The sequence below is a fragment of the Corvus brachyrhynchos genome, unplaced genomic scaffold (genome assembly GCF_000691975.1).
Source record: "Corvus brachyrhynchos isolate BGI_N302 unplaced genomic scaffold, ASM69197v1 scaffold83, whole genome shotgun sequence".
NCBI lineage: Eukaryota > Metazoa > Chordata > Aves > Passeriformes > Corvidae > Corvus > Corvus brachyrhynchos.
Genome location: NW_008238464.1, coordinates 4,568,538 through 4,587,577, shown reverse-complemented (window position 1 = coordinate 4,587,577; position 19,040 = coordinate 4,568,538). Strand labels below are relative to the sequence as shown.

Here is a 19,040-nt window from a genome sequence, read left to right as displayed (position 1 = left end):
GGGGCGAGGGCAGCGCTCCCCGCACCGGCAGCCAGCCCGGGATCCCGTGGGAATGCGCACCCTGCGCTCGGAGCGGGGCGAGATTCCTGCGGGCAGGACCAGGCACCCACCCGGGTGCTCCGCTGCTTCCCAGAAGCACTCTTTTTTTGGAGTTACACACAATCAATCCAGTGAGACTGGTAAAGACTTTCCAGCAGTTCATGCAGGCTTTTCTGACAGGGGAGTTAAAAAAAATTTTAAATGGCTGTGGCATGTCACTGCACATCGTTCTCGATATAAACCCCGTTTGTCAGATCCTTGGAACAGCACATGGAAATTGAGAGATTGCCTTGATGGAAAAACTAAACAGAATCAACCAAAGGTGACTTAGTTCAGGGTTTTCTCTGTCCCCCTTTCTCCCACCATCCAAACCCTCAGAAAATCTCAATGCATTTTAACTGATTAGCTTTAAAAAATAATTTGGAAAATTTTTTTCTGCATATGGACAGTTTTAGTTTATTGTAGGAACTCAGGGACCAAAAGCTAAACTCACAATCTAAGAGCCCTTGCTCGGCAGTTTCATAACTCTAATGGTGCCTAAACATACTCTTGCCTTTTCCTGATTCAGACTTAAACCTTCCCTCCATGAATTAATCTTCTATCAGTTCCTTCCCCTGCAGATGCCAGAAACACCCCAGATGAATTCCTAATGAATTCCTTACCCATCCTTAGACACAAACCTCTCTCTTCCCTCGCAGCAGAGACCCACAGCACTCAGGAGACCATAATGAGCATCTCACCTTCTTGCTGAACCTGTGCCAGCCTAGAGCAAGGGAGAGCTGAGCTTCCTCTGTAAACTACTTGTGAGAAATCTGGCAAGTGCTGGGGCCTTGGCTCCCTGATAGAAGGATCGGTTCCAGATCAGTTGCAGATGAATACACACACACAGAGCGCACAGTCTATATATTGCAACTGTATATAAATACATATACTGAATATGGATGTGTGTGCATATACATAGCCACGAGCGCATGGTGAGGGAGCCATACAGGTACAGCTGATTGTGGGGGGTGGGACCAGATCCCATGGCTCGCTTTTACACTCACTGTAAAATGCAGAAGGATCACCAGCATGGGCTGGTCCCTCAGCAGTGCCCCAGCCCCAGCCTGAATGCTGCTCCAGGAAATCGCTCCAGGAAATCGCTCCTGTTTGCCCCACACATCTTTCCTCTTCTGAAACAAATTACTTGGATCTGTGCTCAAAGTTTTTCCCTTGCTGCCCTTCATCCCCCAGCACCCTTGAGCTAAAGCTGAGGCAACTCTGCTCATCCTTTTTATGAAGACTTGTTACAAGGACATGTAATGACAAGACAAGGAATAATGGCTTCAAACTGAAAGAGGATAGGGTTAGATTACATATTAGGAAGAAATTCTTTGCTGTGAGGGTGCTGAGACCCTGGAACTCCTTGCCCAGAGAAGTTGTGGATGCCCCATCCCTGCAAGTGTTCAAGGCCAGGTTGGATGGGGTTCTCTGAGCAACCTGATCTTTGGAAATGTGTCCCTGCTGATGGTGGGGAGGGATTGGAATGGGATCATCTTTAATGTCTCTTCCAACCCAAACCATTTTATGATTCTGTTATCCCAACCAAGTGGCAGCAACAACAGCTTCAACCAAAGTGCCTCTGGCTCTCTGCACGAGCCACATCCTCCCACAGAGGCAGAGCAGGAGGGAGCAGCACCATCCCGATCCTTGTAATGGAAGAACTTCCATAGGAGGCTGGGGTCCCAGCTCAACTCCCATGCAAATGTGAACCAGAACTAGTTTGTCTTTTCTGTTTCTGTCACTGTTTTTGAGTGGTTTTTCCCTGTAGCCCCATGCTTCAAGTGTCAGCAGACAACACCGTGTGTTGGAGCAAATGCCCTTTCTCCTGAATCAATGCACTCTTTCATCAGCTTAACGCTGACAGCCTGTTTGCTAAAACCACCAGAGCTTTTGGGATAGTTACTTGCAGAGTATAGCTAGAAGGGACAGAAGTGAAGAACACATATGCAAGGCTACATGAAAAAGCTATGATGGAGTTAATTTATAAAACTAGGGGAATTAGTCATGAATATTCATGGTTTACTGCTATACTGGTAATGGCAAAGGGTGTTGTGTTCAGCTGGTTGGTTTGTAACAATCCTTGTGTGGGAGCTGGGGCTCAGTAGAACTTCAGGTGCTTTGTGGCTCTGGTCCAGGGAAATACAAAGCACAGAACCTCCTCTGGATACCAAGTGCATCATAATGACTCAAGAAACTGCTGGGATAAAATGCAATCTTGTGAAACCCAGAGAATGGATTGACTCAAGTACAAGGTTATTGTAGAAATTCATTGCTCTAGTGATGGAAGAAGTGATTGACAGATGACTATAATGCTCAGGTTTAAACTGAGTGCAGTGTCTTTGAGAAGAGGTCACTTTCTCAGCTCAGGGGACACAAGTTTTTGACATAAAGTAAAGAAAAATATAACAGCACTTCTTTTCAAAGGCAAGGGTGAAAGGTGACTGGTGTTTTCCCAGTAGCAATCTCTTTATTTTCAGGTTGTTTTAAGGACTAAGGCAGTGTTGCCCTGGTATTGTAGTAAGACATATTTTTCTGCTGAGCTTGCAGCTACTGCATTGTTATTCCAAGTATTTACCCCCAAGTGAATATCCAAGCTTATTGACATGCCTGCAGTACTCCTTTCTGTTATTTGCCATGAAACCCACAGTTGCTGTGTGTACAGCTTGGAAACTGCAGTGTTTTCCTGGGATGTCTCCATCAGCAGTGACATTGCTCTCTTTAAAACCTCCCTTTCTTCAGCATGAAGGACTTTAAGGCTTGTCTTAGGGCTTGATTTGCCTCCACTGGCACACCAGTGCTGGAAGCTCTCTGCTGGCGTGGTTGGGCAGCATTCCCAAGGGCATTAGGTAAGCAAGTTTGCACTAATGATGTCATTCGGTTAAATGTCTTTCATCACCACTGGTGACAGTAGTAGACCTTTGATGTCAAAATTTTATTGAAAGATGTTAATTAATGCTGTCAGCAGGACTGTTCCCCAGACAGCTCTGGAATGAGGAGCAGTGAGCAGGGCCCCTTTCACACATGGTGTAAACTTCATCAAGCCCTCAGCATAACAAAGATCACGAATTGGAGGGATGCCTGCGGCAGGACAGCAGGGTGGAGCTGGCAGGATCATTACTTTCATGGCATGGGGTTCGACTGAGGACTACGGTCTTGCAAGCCTGAGGCAAAAATTTGGGAGCAATCCAGTGGAAACCACTCTGAACCTGACTTTGAGAAACTAGTCAGGAGCAAGGCAAGGAGCTCACTAAAGAAATTCTGATAGCCGAGTCTGCTACTGGCCAGCTTTGTCTTTGGAGCCTGCAGGACTTAGTGTGTTTTTTGGGGTAAGCAAAGAAGGCCCTAGATTTTTAAACAGCTCTTCAACTTGCAGCAGGTTTGCCGACTACTCAGGCAACCCCATTTCATCTGTGTTATCTCTGAGTTTGTGCACACTGGTTTAAAGCCCAGCAGTTTAAAATTAAGCTACCTGAAATGGTGTAGGCATGTGTGGCTCTTTAACTGATCTGATTTAAATGGGGGGGAAGGGGAGGGGGGCAATCTCTGGCTCAAAGCATTCCAAGTTTTTAAGTGTTTTACCATTACTATTACTATTATTATTATTATTATTATACTACATTTTGCCTAAAATTAAGTACAAAGAAATCCCTGAATAGCAGAGATTCCTCTGCTTTTGCCTCTCATCACAGCAGCTGTTGAGAGAACTGTGGTTTATTCATTAAAATGTAAGAGAGAGTGTCAGTAATGGCTATTCAAGGGTATTCAGTAATTCCAAGCACAAAAAAAAATGCATTAAAAAGATTGATCTTGGTTTCTTTCCCTCTTTCTTTATTAGACTTCATGATTTTAAATGTTTCAACACAATAATGTTATTGAATACAGTGTAGATTAAATGCTTATATAATCACAGGACTACCAAAGCTGGATTTCCAAGAAAACCCCACCACCAAATATAGTGAGACTTAAGATAAAATAACGAGGCTCGACATCAGCATAACTTAGTAGGAAAATAGATGAGTTGGAAATTGGCCAGGGAGTGCAGGAGATGACACTTCATCCTTTGCAAAGAAGCACCATGCAGATTTTAACAATCCACTAAAATCATCCCTTTGATCAAGAACACAGCAGCCTTTAACAGTGTTCCTAATACCCAGAAAATGATTACTTTCTGCTAATAAGGTTTTTACAAATCTCTCAGCCATATTGTCCTGGTCGCTTGCCTTAGGGTAGAGGCACTTGGCGCTCCGAATCATTTTCTGCACACTATTCCAAGAAAAGTGCAGGAGTCCTGTTTTCTTTCCAAACAGAAGGAAGAATATTTAAATCATCAGTCAGTTCTTTCCAAAATATTTTGAGTTTCATCTCTGCCCCAGAGATGTACTGACAGTGACAGGACCAGCCCAAAGTCCCAGGGCAAACACCTTTTCTTCAGGAAAAGTTTATTTATTGTCAGCTGTGAGTCTCATTGTCCTTGGCACATGGTTTGGGACACATTTCAGCCATTGCATCTCAACTGGTTGCACTGTTTCTTTGGTCCATTTTAGTAATGAATATTAGAGCTCATATTTTCCATAGAAAACAGCTTAAAATAAAGTTGTTGGGATTTTTTTCTCCTGCTTGGCTACTGCTGATATGTTTCTCAGCTTCTGTCAGAGCCTGCCAGATAAGAAATGGTGTCTGTTGGTCTGTCCATCCTCCTTCCTTCACTGACTGAGAGCACTTTGCTGCCCTCACTGCAGAATTAACCTTATTCCTCTGGTGATAAACTCAGTGAGAAGCAGATTAGTTCAGCAATGTTATCAGATCATGGCTGCTTCCTTTCCACAGAGGGATAAAAACATTCTCTCTCTAAGAAATCCTTCTCCTTTTTCTCTTTCACTGCCTCCAGCATACTTTTAGGATAAACCTGGTAGCATATAGCAAGTCTGCGTGTCAGATTTAGCAGGAAGGGAGATGGAAAGGGACTCTAGTACATTAATACCTGTCTTTTTGACATGGCCTGATTTCATTCAAATCATTCTTTCCTTTACTGCTGTCATTTGGGATACCTATTTTTCATGCTTCAGAACTTTTTTTTCTGAACTCTCATTTTTGAGATATTTTTTTACTTGTGTTCATTGCCTTATTTTATTATTCACATCCAGGATGCACACACACTTTCTTAAAAAATACCCTGAACAAACAAACAAAAAGACAGACCCACCCAACAAACAAGCTGCACCTACTCAAAGATTAGGAAATGCAAAGTCTCAAAAATCTTAAATGTAACAATTTGGTGTTAGCATCCCTATACCTCATTGCTGTCCTAATGGTTTGTACATGTTTCTCTTCTTTCCCCAAAACTCTGGGCTTTCTCAGGGTGTGGGTGTTATTCATATAATAAAAAAAGCTGTCTGACCTTGTACTACATCATGTCACCCGTGCCACTGTTCCCAGTGATCCAGCCCTTCCCTGAAGAGTGTCCAACACTAATGCCAGAAGCTCCATTCTGGTTGCCCTGTCTTCCTGGGCCCTCAACCAAATCCTCATCATGACAGCATTACTTCCTTCCTCAGGCTTCACCAGGAAGCTGGTTTGGCAAAGCTCACTGCTTGGTAAGCACTGTCCCCAGAGCAGATGGCTGCAGAAAGAGAGGCAATCTGACTTGCACAGATCCCATCCCACCTGATTTCTTCCTTCTCCTGTCATGCATTTTGAGGCTTTGGCAGTGCCTAAAACTGGTCCCTGCAGGACAAATCAGTATCTTCATGACCCCTTAGTGATGACACTGGTTAAATGTGGGCATGTTCTGGAGTGGATTTCAGCTTGTGCAGGAAAGTTTACTAGCAGAACAGGTTTGCCTTCTGAGGAGCAAAGAGCCTGACACAGTGACAGGTTAATTTGTGATAGGTCTGCCCAAGCTTTCCCTCCCTGTGCCTCAATCCCCACAGCACCAGGAGCCTGCAGCAATGCTCTGGCAAGCCCTGCGCATCTCCACTGCAACCTCGCCAGCATGGCCAGGAGCCTCAGAGACCTGCAGGGACACAGCATGTGCCTGCTGAGTATGTGCCGTAAAAATATGGGGATTTATTTGAAATGGTAGAAAGTGGGTGCGTTTTCATGGGGAAGGAAAAGGGGAACACCCCAGAGAGCTGCTGCCACTCTTGGCTCAGTGTGAAGCCCACGTTTCAAAGCAGAGGAGCTGGAACATCGCCTGGAGTATGCAGGCATTTTCAGCATAAACAAAACAACCTGTTTTCCCCTGCCTGTGTTCTCAGGCAGGTAAGAATCACACGGGCTGCAGTTTTCAGCAGCACTGCCAGCCTGCCTGAGGCTGAAATATGAAATACAGCAGAGTCACCTGCAGCAGAGGGCAGGTGACTGCTCTCTCCTCGGGTCAAACATGAGCCCTTGGGAGCCTTAGTAACATGCAGTGCATCCCAGCTTAGAGTGTGATTCTCAGGTTATCAGAGCAGAAACCTCACTTGTCTTCCTGACTTTATCACATATGACCTTACAACTCTCTTGATCTGCTCTGTGGCCACTCTTGCTGGCTCTGCTTTATGTTTGTGCATCCCAGTTTCACCAATGGCCTGCCTGTGAACAAGCCTGTGCCTCTGCTCATCTGATGTTGGATTACCTCTTTGATTTACTGGTCGGTTTGTTTCCACGAGAATGCACTCTCTGTACTCTCTCTCTGCTGCTGCTGAGTAAGAGATCATGACATCTTTAATCTTCCCCCATGAAGCCTCACTGCACCCAGCTGTCCCTGGATGCCAGTGACTTCAAAGGGTGGGTGGCTGCAGGGTATGGAAATTCGAGGGGAGGTTTTTTTGCCTGCTGTGATCATTTAGGCACTCTCCCTGCAAGTATTCATGCACACATGCATTTTTAATCACAAGAGCCCCACGGAATCCCATTTATGTCAGGAAGATTAAATCCCACTCCACGTCTGGATATCACAAAACACTGTTGTACAAAAACATGGTTCCCCTGGAAAGGTGGGCATTTCATCCCCATCTCTTTGCTCTCCTGGGCCTGTGTTTGGTGAGCGACAGAAGGGAAGGCTGCTGGTCTCTGATCCCAAATCACAGCATGGAGCCTGGCCCAGCTCACATTAGCTCTCCTCATGCTAATAGGACTGCACAACTCCTGAACTCATGCTGGCTCTTCATCAACCAAGCAGAAGAACCTGCCTGCACTTGTTAGTGTAGACAGGCCTCCGGAGTTCCTGCTCACTCCTCAAGGCATCGGCATAATTGCTCTTTTGCCCTGGAACTCCTGCCATGCAGGATGGCACAGAGGAGCTAAGATGCTGCCATCTATCTCCAGCATGCTGTTTCCCTTCCATCAAAAATGTCCTGGTAGGCAAGACAGCCACGGTCTGGGTGAGATCTCTCACTTTCTGGGCTGCATTAGATATCAATTTTAATCTGAAAGTTAATCAGCTTCAGAAAGAGGATTTCTGAGGATGTCATTCTTCAAGTTGGAATGAGCAATTCAATCAAACTTCTACCAAAACCAACACAAAATTCTTTCCCCTCCTCTTCTCTCAAGACCTGCCATTATAAATCTTTGTGTTTGACTCCTTTTTTATTTGAAAGAGGACCACAGTGATTTTTGCTTTAAAGAATGTTGTCCTGGTTTAATGCATTTTCACATCCCGCATGGCAGATCTGTAGTACTGTCCCTGAGTGAAAGACAGTGACTGCCTTTTTATTAGGTAATGTTACCACCTAATGGCTACAATGAAAAGATGCTTTCACCTGGTAACTATTTATTAAAATGGGCTGCAAGTCTAATACATATTCCTGAACAGCATTTGGAACTGGGGAGGACCTGAGCTGGGTAATGCCCTGATGCCACCAATGTCTTTCTTTCACGTGTGTGTCCAGGTTAGGGTTTAGCCATAGAGCAGTGAGTAAACACACAGACAAACCTTTGAGAACCTCTTGTACCTTGCAGAAATGGCACGAGCACAGTAATGACTCTATAATAGATTGGGAGAGGCCACACAGTGGTATTAGACTGTTTATTTTTACTCAAGTTATAACTGGAATACAAACATCTTCTTAAAGATGGTCACTTAAACTTCTCATTTTTATGTTGGTTAATGTAGATGCAGGGGCAGCAATATAACTTTGATGTTATATTGTCCTTAGATCCAAAATCAGCAAGTCCAACCACTGGCCAATCACCACCTGGTCAACTAAACCATGCAGTGCCACGTCCAGTTGTTTCTTGAACACCTCCAGGGATGGTGACTCCACCATCTCCATAGGCAGCCCATTCCAGTGTTTAACAACCCTTTCTGTGAAGTTCTTTCTGAATTTCAGTTGTTGATAATCACTTGTTAACCAGAGATGGGAAGATCACCACATCATAGAAACATTTAGTAGGGAATTCCCTTTAAGATAATGGAGTCCAATGACAACCCTTCCACTGTCGAGTCCACCACTAAACCATGTCTCTAAGTGCCAAATCCATGCATCTTTTAAAAGCCTTCAGGGATGGTGACTCCAATGCTTCCCTGGACAGAAGGGAGGAGATAGGAGCAGATAGGAAGCTTTCTGCTGTTTGGTTTTTTTCAATGAAGAGAAAATGACAGATCAGCCATATTTTGAAATCAAACACTGTACCCATCATGGGAGCGCATTCTTCAGAGATTGAGCCTGGTCAGCCACTGTGCAAATTTTAGGCACCTGGATAAGAAAAGTCCTGGTTCTGCTGATTTAAATCTAAGAGTTCTTGGGTTTAGTAAAACCAACACTTTACCCTTGATAATTTCATGTGAAATTTTTGTCATGGGGTTTGAGAAGGCCATGTTATGAGAAATTATTTTGCACTTAGAAAAAAAAGCACCAAATACAACCAAATCACTGAATCATTACAAAGCCACTAAATATGCCCATGGAAAAGCTTTTCCATAATACTAATCTTACATGAGTTACTAATTTTATTTTGCACTTAATCCATACTGAGATGTTTGGAGAGGAAGGAGAGAAATACACAAAAGAGAAGAGAAACACACAGCAGAAAGAAGACAGAACTACACAGTGGAGAGAGGACTTTTTATCTTGTAAGAAGGAACACATGTTGTAAGGCATGTATTTTAATAAAGAAGCCAAAACCCTCAAATCTCCACTGCTGTCACCGTTCCTATAGAGTTCCCATCAAACCTACAGTCTCAATATATGAAACAATCAATCAGTCTCCCTAGCCATGGAGAGATCCCACTGCCCAAGGCATAGATTGATTTCCCTGCGAGCGCACAGGCAACTCCAGGCAAGGCTTTAAAAAAGGAACAGATTAAAACAAAGGCTGACAGAATTCCTTCATTTTGGTTTCAACAAATTCCACCTCTTATTATTTCATCTGAGGTGTCTCTCTCCTATTCATCTGCAGTTTCCACTTAAACATCATATATTTTCTTTTAAAAATAAGCTCTCATTACAGACAACTAAACTCTTATGTGTAAATAAACAATACAAACTAGGAATATTAATCAAAGGTCTAAGCACATTTTCTGCATAGCAAATATGTTGGAAAATGTATCTTCCTATTTCCTTCCCAGACTATGTAGGCAGCTTCAGGAACAAATTATCCAAAATAATCTGAGGCTGAGTTTATGACAAGAACAATTACAATTATGAAACAAATGCATTTTGCTTACTGATATTTGAATTCTGTGCATGGACAATGAATGTGCAGGTAGTGGAGCAGCCTCCCTTCTGAAGCACTTCTAGCTTAATTGGATGTGTAATGGGCTCAGAGTCTAAGGGGAAATATCAGACGGATGTTAACAACACTGGAACAACTTCAAAAGAATTGCCTTGGACTACACGATCTTTCTAAATCAAGGAGAGTTTTTTCTCCTTGTCAAAAGACAGTCTCTGTCACAGGTACTCTTCTTGATCCTGAAACATAATTTTATACAGGGATGTCAGAGTACCTGAATTTTGCACATGGTCAGCCCAGAGTGATGTCTTCTAGCCTTAAAATCAATGCATCTCTCTTGGATGTAAAAGGAAGGAAAAGACAGGTGGTAGTGTAGGGTTTGTACATTTACAAGTCACCTACAAAATGGATTTCTCTGAATTTATACAAAAATGCCTGCTGAAGCAAACTTTCCTCCAATCTAACCATTATTGTTTTCCCATCAATTGCTCAGCAGTGGCTTCAGGCAATACCTGAAACAGGATGGCAGCTGATGACAGCGCTATGAGGAACAGAGAGGCTGCAAGTAAGAGGCAGAGGAGACAAAAGCAGTGGCATAACATTAGAAAGACCAACAGGCAAGAATGAGACCTGATTCTGCAAGGCCTTGACAAATTCCATTTAGTCCCCAAAGTTGAAGACTTGCACTTGTGCCTCCTGCCGAGGATGAAAACTCATCCTCCTGCTGAGGATGAAATCTGTGTGGTGAGTGGTAAGAATGTTCTCCGTAAGCACAGCCTTCACAAAGCAAAGGAACACAGATGTGCCTTTTCCCTTAGCTACACTGAGACCCAACCATCAGTTAGTGGCTGACGCAGGGAAGGACTGACATAAGGGCTTATCCTCCTATAACTGAAAATCCAGGTTTGATGCACGCTCTGTTAACTGTTCAATTCCAAAGGCTTCAGCATCTTTTCTCAGTAACCGCACTTGGTAATCAATATTTTCAGAGGCCACTGACACAGCCTTAAAGGCATCCCATCTGTGTCTGTCGTTGGAAAGCTCCTCATCTCTGTATATCCACATTAGTATTCACAGGGAACGAAACCGTATTTAAAAAATACATTGAGTGTGAGGCTTTTACAAAACATGGTGGATTTATTACAGAGTGTCAGTGTGTTGCAATACCCAATGAACATTCACGTGAGAAGCCCCAGAAAAGAGCAGGCCCCGCACAGTTTCTTACAGACAACACTTCTGTACATCGTTAACTCTTCCCTATAGTAAATCAAGCCAAACACAGCATGCAAACATTTCTGCATTTCAGCCTGTGCTAAATAAATGCTTTTTCCTATTGTTTTTAATGACAGATGTTTCCCTTTGAATTTTCATGCACTAGCACAGAACATTCTACAGTCACCTTAAAACTCTGCATGTGTACATGAATGTATGTGAATAAACTGAAATGGTCAAATATGCAGAACCTCTGCTAGCCAATTTTTTTTTTAAAACATTATCTGTCCATCACCGTTCTCTGCATTTGCTAAGGGGTGATGTTCTTCCACCCAACCAAAACTTCCCTAAACAAGATAGATTCTTAAAAATGTACAAAGTAAGACTCATTCATGAGAACTGTCCTCTTTATTAGGCACTTGTTTGGCGCCAAGAATATAGCTTGTCTGAAACCAAGACCTTAGCAGGTCTTAGCAACAGTTCGGTTCAAAGAGTTTGGGAGCAGACCATGCCTGATTTAACCACATGCCTCCAAACAGCATATACAGAGCAGGCTGTCTTGCCCCAGGTCCTCTTGCCCAGCTTGCAGCACAGCATTTTCCTGCAGGGTTGTGGTGAATTGTCACTTCTGACCATTTTAATCAGTCCAGCTGTAGGGATGCTGTGGCTGGGTTGGGACGCACGTGTCCTTGGAGCACTGCAGCTACAACTGCATCACTGAGTTTTTAATGTCTTCTGAAAACCTGGCTCAGGTCTGCAGGCTACCTAGGCTATTGAGCTGGTAAAAACCAGCCTGAGGAGGTGGGGCAACCAAGCCTTTACAAACATATTAATGGATGATCAGATTTGAAAATTAAAAGTACACTGTGGCTGCTGCCTTCAGCTTGCTTTCAGGAATCAGAGTGAAGCTGAGCCACTCAATTGTCAAACTTGCTTTTGTTGCAAATACTCTCCCTTTATTCCCCAAACATGGCATTCTTAATTGTACCTATAAATTACTTCTTCAGTCCTCTTGTGTAGCAGCATGAAAAACAAGTTTTAACATGGAATGTGACAAATCTACAGCAGTACACAAACCATAAGACATCTGTGCTACAAACTGCACATTTCATCAAAGAAGTGATTTTTTTAGTTGTTTTCTCATTGGTCAGCTGCAACAAAGAAAGTAATAACAAACAATAGATTTCCCAGAGACTCTGCTAATATGCCCTCTATGTCCACTCATTTCTAACACTTTCAGTTGTTTCCTCCACTGCAGGGAGCACATTCACACCCCGGTGTGTACACATGCAGGCATGCACAGACAGATAAAGAGCATCCTTGCAGCAAGGAAAATGCCCAGCATAAGCCTACACATCACTGAAGGCTGAAACATTTCTTCATGACACCCACAGTTGTTGTCAGGGAAGGAGTAAGATGCCACAATAATTTTTTCGAAAGAACACTAACATGTTTTTGACATTCCTCCCCTTCCTCCAGCAGACAAATATTTTATCAGTTTACCTTTAATGTAATATGCTTCCTGTCTCCTTCCCAGGATGGGAATGCCTGGCCAGAAGAAATGACCTTTCCTGCCACAGAACAAGTTTCTCTTTATTCCAGCATGCCTTGCCTCCTGCAAGCAGGGCAAGAAGCGGCCAAGGCTGTGAGCGCGGGAGCCACGGGACTGCTGGGGATGCCGGGTGTGAAAGGCGAGTTTATTTCTCTCCCAAATCCCAGCCCCTTGGCTGTAGGCGTCTACCCAGCACTCCTTGGACCAAGTGTGGAGAATCACATTTCTCCTTGATCAGGCCGGCTGCCTGGAGGAAGATGATTGCAAGCAGATGTACCCATGTTCTCATGTGAAAGGAATTTCAGCTTTTGTGTCGGCTGTACTGTACGATGAGCGCCCAGCTCCAGGGAGTATTTTAGTGCTCTTTAATTCCTTGCAGGTGCTGGGAACCAGTATGTGCTGGTGCAGCAGAGCTGAGACCCAGAAGGGATGGCACACCTGGGGTCAGCAGGAGGGTCAGAGGCCAAAGGCATGACCAGCAGGCTCACCTTACTTCAGGGAACAAGGCTGGGATTCATAAAGACCCATTTTCCTGGTAAACACCAGTTACGCTCAAAACTTCACAAGGCTGCAGCAGCAAAACTGTGTTTTACCACAAGTGCAGTGGTTTTAACCTCTTGTTGTGGATGATCCAGGAGGAATAAACAAGATGGACGTCAATAATATCAAATTAATTTATCTGAATATGTAACTAACAAGGAACAGACAATGAGTGTGGCATCTGTACATTAAAAAGCTCTTCTTTTTAGTGGGACATCTCAGTAATGTTGCAAATGGCCCAAGGAAATTGCAATCAATTTAAACAAACATTTGATGAAGTTGCAGCTGTATTTTGGAGGCACATTATGTATTTTTAGAATGGCTAAGACAGGACACATATCCAGACATTCAGTGGAAATGGACGTACCCTTTGGATCATACTTCAGGATGTCTGGCCACATTAGGGTGAATATTCATGCTTATGGGACATACCATCACATACAGTGGCAAAGCAGCTGTATGCAGTCCATAAGGGCCCAGACACTGCACATGGGGCTCACCTCCAGGCAGCCTGCCACATGTCCACATTCATGTTGGAGTACTGGGAGGAGAGGCTCTACTTACTGCCACCACTTGGAAATAACATGATCATGCAGACCTCAAAAGTACCACCACAGGGTCTTGCTGTTTACTCAGCAAAACCCAGTCCACCTGGCACAGATTTTTAAACCTAAACGAACAGCACCTGGAAGCCACTAAAAGCCTTTTCTTTTCTTTGTTGACTCCACAGAAAACATCAGTGCTTACTCGAGGAGATGCCTTCTTAGAAAAATAAAATTTAGCTTCAGGGCTGATCTGTGAAGCTCCGATGCGGTGAATGCATTTTTAACAGCAAAGGTGAGTTAAGCAAACTCTGCCCTGCTTTTCCCCACATTGCTGTGTTTGCCCACACAGCTCTTCACAGAGCCATGCAGTGGTCCGGATCAGGGAAGGAGCTTTGGCAGCAAATACCCCAAGGGAAAAGGTAGAAACAACCTTCCCATCATTTCACTCGATCCCCTGATTCACCCTCTCACTGACAGCACAGGGAACAGGAAAACACCATGCAGTGTTGAGAGCCAAGTCAGATGAGACTGAGACACACTGTGATGTCTCACCACCAAGAACAGCCTCTGTCCTCCCTTCATCCCTTCCAGGAGCTACTCTCACTGCCTATACCACCTTGACTCCAGCACCACGTGTCTTCGCCCGCACAGTTTAACTCACTAGATCATCAGAAAAATAAGCTGGAAGAAGAATAATCCAGCAAAAACTAACCGAGCAGTAATGGAAGAATCACCCCTGCTTTAACTGCACAGTGGCAGCAGCAAGACGCTTTGTGGTAAGGGCTGTACCAGCACACAGGGAGGCTCACTTGCTGTAGGTATTCCTTAAGAAGCTCTCATAACATTTCAGCCTATTTTCCTGGACAATGAAGAAGCCTCTGCAGAGACACCTGCTCAAAAGCCACACAGAAGATAAGCCCCTCCAGTATTTTGTTCTGCAAGGGCTTTAAAATCCCTGGCCCTCTGTCTGGCCCAAAAGTCTTGTCTTTTGTGAGTAATTTCCCTGAAGTAGATGAAGGGCTGCCAACCAGAGTAGTTTGGGAGAGGAATCCAGTCCTTGGGACACTTTTGGGCTGGGAGATGGGGACACAAATCTGCCACTAGTATTATTTTTACAGCAATGGGAACAAAAAGGGACTCCAGTGGCTTGGTTGCTTTTTATCACCTTGCTGACTCCAACTTTTGCAGCCAGAAGATAGTGCATGCCCTTGCTTGTTCCCAGGCACTCATCCTCATGCAGGTTTCTGTCTGCACACACCTTGCTGGCTATTTAGAGACTGAAGCATGTGCCAAGGAGCTGCCTTCATGGACCTCTGACAGTACGCAGGGGACACGTGCCTGCATGGCCCCACGGATGGGGCTTCATGCGACTCCCTGTACTGTACACACCCAGCTCGTAGCACCCTGACCCTCATTGTCCAGGTGCCACAGAGCAGGGGATGCTGAGGGCACCCAGCCCTTTGCCACAGGCCCTCATGGAGGTGTAGCTGATGTTACACTTGTGGCTGAAGGCAACTCATGGGGGAGCTTTGCTGCTCCCTCTTCCCATGATTCATGACTGTCCTCCAGCCAGAAGAGCCTGATGATGCCCCAGTGTGCCACTGCCAGGGGTGAAGTGAGATGGAAGCTACACCAGAAAGGCACCTCAGTGAAGCTCATGAGCAAGAGCAACCCTGCCACATGGCCTAATCCAGGCTCCTTCTGCAGGCTGCGTTTCCGAGCCGGAACATTCAGCATGTGGCTGATACAACAAATCACCTATCAGACAGAAGTCTAGCTCCCTGTCTGTCTGGGTAAAACACTGATAGGTAGCAACTCTGGGAGAAACCTTCCATAATACAGAAACCTAAATTTCAGCTAAGCAAAAACTTTGCATAAAAGGATTTCTGATGTTGCTCACAGCCACCTTTCTTATAGCCTATTACTCTAAGTCTGCATTTTTTTGTAATCAAAACTTTCCTGCATAAGCCCAGTGGCCAGAAGAACAGCTCTGAAGCAATACCCCAATTCAGAAGAACAAATCTTTATAAGCTAGAACCAATCACTCAGATAATGTTTTTCAAAAACTAAAAAATAAGGATTAGGAAAATAGTCATGAGACAAATCAAGTAAGACTGTGTGAGAATTTTGCCCCGGTACATAGCCTTGTGTTATTAAACCAGTAACTGGAGCAGAAAGCTCCTTCTAGACAGATGCAAAGGGGGAAAAAAGGGGGTGTTGACGAGTCATTAGTCTGAATTACTGGAAAGTAGGCAGCAAACTGACAGGTAGCTTCCAGCAAATTTCTGTGTAAAGGTTTAGTAGAACTTTCCCAACAAAAGCTTTGAGATGACTTTCACTCCTGATCACTAAGAAAGGCTTAGACATTACCCTGAGGAAGCATCGATATTTAGAAATCTGGTAACGCACATGTGATGGGGAAATGTCAGCAGAAGGTGGCTACTTTTAGCACTGTGGGAGATGGACAGAAGGGAATTCTGTTCATGAAGATATTTTATTTCAGGTTGCTTGACCCATATTATTTAAATAGCACATCAGCCTAAATCAGAAAGAAAGACAGTTTCCTTTTTTACACTTGAGATTTTGCTTTGTGTTGTCTATAATTGCTGTAAACAGATCCTGCAGTTACTGAGCTATATAGTAACTAAATAATCTATTTTGGGGAAATTCTTCCTGTTCTCCTGCTGACTTTGCCTCTTTTTGGCTGCCCCCCTGCCTCCTCACATTCCAGTCATGGCTCTGTTTATACTCCAGTATTTTTCACAGTACCAGTAGCTCAGACTGGAGCATACTTGCACCTCTCTCCCTTATGCTAATGGACCTCGCTAGGAATGGCCCCTGCTAGGAATGGCCCCTTCTGTGAGGACATGGGTGAGCTCTCAGAGCTCAGCAGCATTTTGTTGAAGGCATCGACACACAGGTACCCTGCTGCCAGCTTTATTGAATAAATACCTACAATATCATTTTTTGGAGAAGGGTGGTGGAGTGGTGAGAAACCACAGCATCTTTTCCACCATCACCGTGTCCCAGTTAAATGAGTGAATTCCGTCAAAATCCTCCTCCCCTTCAGACTTCAATGCTTGTCTAAAGCAGATGGCCCCATAAATAATACATCCTAGGAAACCTGATCAGTCACCTCTGGGATGTGCTTGAGCTCCTGTCTCTCATCATATCATCTCTAGATTGGCTCTGGGAATTCTTTTAATTTAATCCTTTTAACAGGTCATGTGTGCAAGAAGCACTGACTGGGAAATTAGATGCATTTGATTGGGCTGCATTGTTGGTAGCCTGGAGTCAGCAGGTCCCCACTCACTGCTTTCAGGGATTTTTTGGGCACTGCATTCAGCTGCTGACCCCTCACTATCCAAGCCCGAGGCAAGGAGGCCCAGGACTGATGTGCCTGAACATGGGGACACCAGGAAAAAGAGGCCAGGGGCCAGAGTTTCTGAGCAGCACCATCACATGTGGCCAGAGGGTTCTGAGCAGGAAGACTTTGAGCAAGGAGGTACTTGCTACTTTCACTGGGAATGGAAAATGTCATTTATTTTAGGATGTAGGACAGAAACCTGTTCATTCCATTGTGTTTGTCTTTAGTCCCCTGTACCTTATTCAAATTACTGGATTTTAGCAGGGGCTCAGAGACATCCCACAGGATTTATTCTCACATTCACCCAAACTTCAGGTGAGTGGGAAGAAATTCCGAGTACCAATGATGAGGTGGGTCCTTTTTACAGTTCCACCATGGTGACACCAGTTTCAGGGCTTCCTGCCCTCCTCCCCTCCCTGCCCTGCTACAGCCCCAGCTCCACACATTGGGAAAATGTCCCAGCTCGGTTTGTGTTACCTTCATTGCAATGCCTGCAAGGATGGGTGTGCATGGTGAAGCTGGGGGAGGAACAGGGTCTGTTCACATGGGAAGAGAGGCAAGAGCAGGGACTGCTTTCCATGCCTCCATGCCTGTGGAGTCACAGTCTGGTCCCTGTGGTCACACAGGCTGCAGCAGGCAAGCTCAAAGTTCCGTTTCCAAAGCCACTCTGCTTTTTAAAAAAATTGGTACTGGAAAAGAAAAGCTGGCCTTAAGTTCTTATCTGGAAATGCCTGCAGGATGAAAATATTTGAAAGCAGCATTGCTAAACCAGAATGGCTTTTAAATCATAACAAATCATGTCTTGCATTTCTGCAATGCCTTTCATCCTATGTTCTCTTCGCAAACATAAACACATGAAGTTCAACAACACATCTGGCAAAGCATTGTGCTGTGTGGGAGCTTTCACATCCCAGTTTGGTAGATGAGCAGACGTGGAGTCAGTGGTGACTGCCTGCCCCACGTCAGACAGGACATCTGCAGCAGTGGCTGGAGCATGGCCAAGATCTCAGCTTGAGTTGGGAGAAATCTTTCCCTGGTAGCCCTGGGGATTTATTTGTCAAGAGACTTGGTCACAGACCCAGAAAAAAAAATCTTGAAGACTGCAGGGAACCAAAAAACCTCAACTTTTCCAGCTATCTTTTTTGAGGTTTTCTGTGTCCATCCAATGCATTGGCAATGTGGAGATGCCACCCCATTTAGGTTTCTGTCTCTTGCATGCCTGGTTGGTATTCGGCTGGAAACTGATTATCAAGAGACACATTTACTGTGTGGCGAATCAGAATTTGTTATTATCACCACCCCATTAATTTCCACACACATCTGCTAGAGTACTTGTTTCTGCCTGTGTCTCACATTTATCTTCATCTAATCCACTTTTTACTGCCCTTGTCTTAGTGCCAGCAACTATCATGAGGCACTGTAAACACTCGTTAGTTAACCATTTACGATCTCCAGCTCTTCAAACTCCACATTACACTAGTTGTTGGAGTTTAGTGGGTTTAAGATCTGCCATATCATTATTATTTTGCTACATTACGAAATAAGTCATAAGTAAGCACTCCGAGATGGTCCCAGCCTCCAGGGGCAGGAGGGGAGAGGAAGTTTGGGATTTTCAAAGAGGTCCAGGAAATGAGGAGCCCAGTTCCTCCTGGATATTGGTGGGGCTGAGCAGAGCTCAGTCTGTGCCAGCTTCTTCTAGAAAGCTCAGCCTAAATGCTTTGATAAGCAAGTAAGTCAAGAGGTTTTGCACATCCTGAGCCTTCTTCAGGTCCAACACCAGCCTAAACATGCCCTGACAGATCCCACCCCACTGGCTGCTGCCACCCATCTGATGCAGCAGGAAGGTGGAGTGGTGCCAGCTGGTAGGAAACCTCAGACTCAGCAGCCTTTCATCTCTTGTCTTTCAGCCAGTGTCCCAATAGGACACATCCCCAGTGAAGGGGGAATGTTTTTGAAAAGACAACATATCCTGCTCTCAGAAATGCTGGCTTCATATCTTCATCTACTTCCTATAGGACACCTCAGGTTAAAATGACTTCTGCTAAATCAAAAATATTTTCCCCATGCTACTTGACAGCCTCTTCCT

The 19,040-nt window shown here is 44.5% G+C and overlaps 1 protein-coding gene across 1 annotated transcript in view; it reads right to left on the bottom strand.

Annotated features, from left to right (window-relative positions):
- Positions 1-12,639, bottom strand: part of CUNH2orf40 (chromosome unknown C2orf40 homolog) — an 18,741-nt gene extending 6,102 nt beyond the window's left edge. Inside the window, exon 1 of the mRNA XM_008635836.2 lies at positions 12,454-12,639. The gene's annotated coding sequence lies outside the window, so the exon portion shown is untranslated. The remainder of the gene's footprint in view (positions 1-12,453) is intronic.
- Between the last annotated feature and the right edge of the window lie 6,401 nt (positions 12,640-19,040).